General features: G+C 37.5%; 1 protein-coding gene across 2 annotated transcripts in view; it reads left to right on the top strand.

The window, feature by feature from the left end:
* UVRAG (UV radiation resistance associated) overlaps nt 1–2380 on the top strand; it is a 333543-nt gene that overhangs the window by 27877 nt on the left and 303286 nt on the right. The window lies entirely within an intron of this gene.

The following is a 2380-nucleotide window of genomic DNA, read 5'->3' as shown; positions in this document are numbered from 1 at the left end:
GTTTCACCGTGTTAGCCAGGATGGTCTTGATCTCCTAACCTCGTGATCTGCCTGCCTTGGCTTCCCAAAGTGCTGGGATTACAGGTGTGAGCCACCGTGGCCGGCCTAAAACAGCTTTCTAAGAAAATTACTGGTATTAAGAAGCAAAACAGCTATTCTAGGTTTTTTGGAAGCACTGGTTTACAGTCATACTAATGAGTATGATTGTAATACTAATATTTTTATTTTTTTACTAAAGTAGATGTTTCTCTTTTCTTTGTTTTTTTGAGACAAGGTCTCACTGCATTGCCCAGTCTGGAGTACATTGGCGCTATCATGGCTCACTGCAGCCTTGGCTTCCTGGGCTCAAGTGATTCTCGCACCTCAGCCTCCTAGGTAGCTAGAACTACATTCATGCGCCACCATGCCCAACTAATTTTTGTGGAGATGGAGTTTTGCCATGTTGCCCAGGCTGGTCTTAAACTCCTGGGCTCAAGCGATGTGCCCTCCTTGGCCTCCCAAAGTGCTGGGATTGTAGGTGTAAACCACCATGACCAGCCAGGTGTTTCAGATTTACTATGCATACCACTTAATTCTTGCGTTAGAATTTGTATTTGAAAGATTTGTAAGAAGTTAAGGAATTTAGGGTCATATTGCTCTTTTGCCCACTGCCAACATTTCAGGTAGTTGAATTGTGCCCTGTAATCTGTCTATCCCCCAAAGCAAAGCTGAATAGAGTTTGATTTTGTATGTTAGTGAATGTTTTTAACCTTTATGTAAGGATGTGATAGGTAGTGTTTCAAATATTTTAAAGCCATGTTAATTTAAAAATTAAAATCCCCTATTCAGCTCTGGAGATGGATGTTACTAGAGCACAACTCAGCCACCTAAAGCTACCACTGTAGTATAATGCACAAAGAACATTTTAAAACAGTGAAAGTATAAAGTAGAGCATTTGAGGAAGTTTCTGGAGATTGCTTGACCACATGACTATTCACAATAGCAAAGACATGGAATCAACCTAGATGCCCATCAATAGTAGACTGAATAAAGAAAATGTTATACATATACACCATGCAATACTACACAGCCAGAAAAAAGAATGAGATCATGGCCTTTGCAGCAGCATGGTTGGAGCTGGATTCTATTATCCTAAATGAATTAATGCAGGAGCAGAAAACAAAAAACTTCATGTTCTCTCTTATAAGTACACATGGACACAAAGAAGGGAACAGTAGATACTGGGGCCTATTTGAGGGGTGGAGCATGAGAAGAGGGTGAAGATTTAAAAACTAGGTATTGGGCATTATGCTGATTACCTGGGTGGGAAAATTATCTGTACCCCAAACCCTGAGACATGCAGTTTACCCATGTAACAAAACCTGTGTATGTACCTCTTGAGCCTAAAAGTTGCCAAAAAAAAAAAGTTAGGCGATCTTAGGAAGTTATGTCACAGACATGAAAGAAAAAGAAAACTGCATGGAATGTTATCTTAAAGAGTAATTCCAAAGTTTATTTAAATTTTAATGTGTAAATTTAATTTTATTTACTCAGAATGTTTTTACTTTCTTGAGATATTTGAACCAATTTAGATCATAAAAACGTTTGGCTTAAATACCTGTAGCTGGACCATTAATTCTAAACAGACCAGGAATTCTGTTTAGAAAAGATCAAAGCATTGATATTTATGCTTGATGGTGCCTCTAGGATGTGCAGTACCACTAGAGCATATACAAGAGCAGTTGAAGGATGAGCCTTGAGGATTTCCTGTAGGCTAAAAGTGCTATTAAGACTTATCCCGTTTCAGTCATTAGGCATGTTTTTAGATGTGAAGTGCCCTGTGTTCTCCAGCCATCTGGTGGGTGGGCATCAGAATCTGATAAGGGTGTCAGACCACTCAGAACCATTGCAAGGCCTAAGAAAAACTAAGTTTTAAATTTTAATTAAGTCCTACTTATCAGTTTCATCTTTTATGAATTATGCTTTTGGTGTTGTTTCTAGAAAGTCATCACAAACCTAAGATCACCGAAATTTTTTCCTATATTACCTTCTAGGAGTTTTATAGTTTTTATAGTTTTGCATTTTTACTGAGGTCTCTGATTCATTTTGACTTAATTTTTCTGAAAAGTGTAAGATCTGTGTCTACATTCATTTTTTTTTTTTGCATGTGAATGTCCACTTTCAGCACCATTTGTTGAAAAGACTTGGCTGTTGTCTTTGAATTGTCTTTGAGCCTTTATCAAAGAACAGTTGAGAGTATTTGTGTAAGTGTATTTCTAGGCTCTCTATTCTGTTCTCATCTATTTGTCTCTTCTTTTGCCAATGCCATCCTACCTTGATTACTGTAGCTTTATAGTAATGTCAGTCCTCTGACTTTGTTCTTTCATTTTTTTTTTTTTTT

This window comes from Colobus angolensis, unplaced genomic scaffold (assembly GCF_000951035.1).
Source record: "Colobus angolensis palliatus isolate OR3802 unplaced genomic scaffold, Cang.pa_1.0 Scaffold205, whole genome shotgun sequence".
Taxonomy (NCBI): Eukaryota; Metazoa; Chordata; class Mammalia; order Primates; family Cercopithecidae; genus Colobus; species Colobus angolensis.
This window is presented reverse-complemented; position numbering and strand designations above follow the sequence as displayed.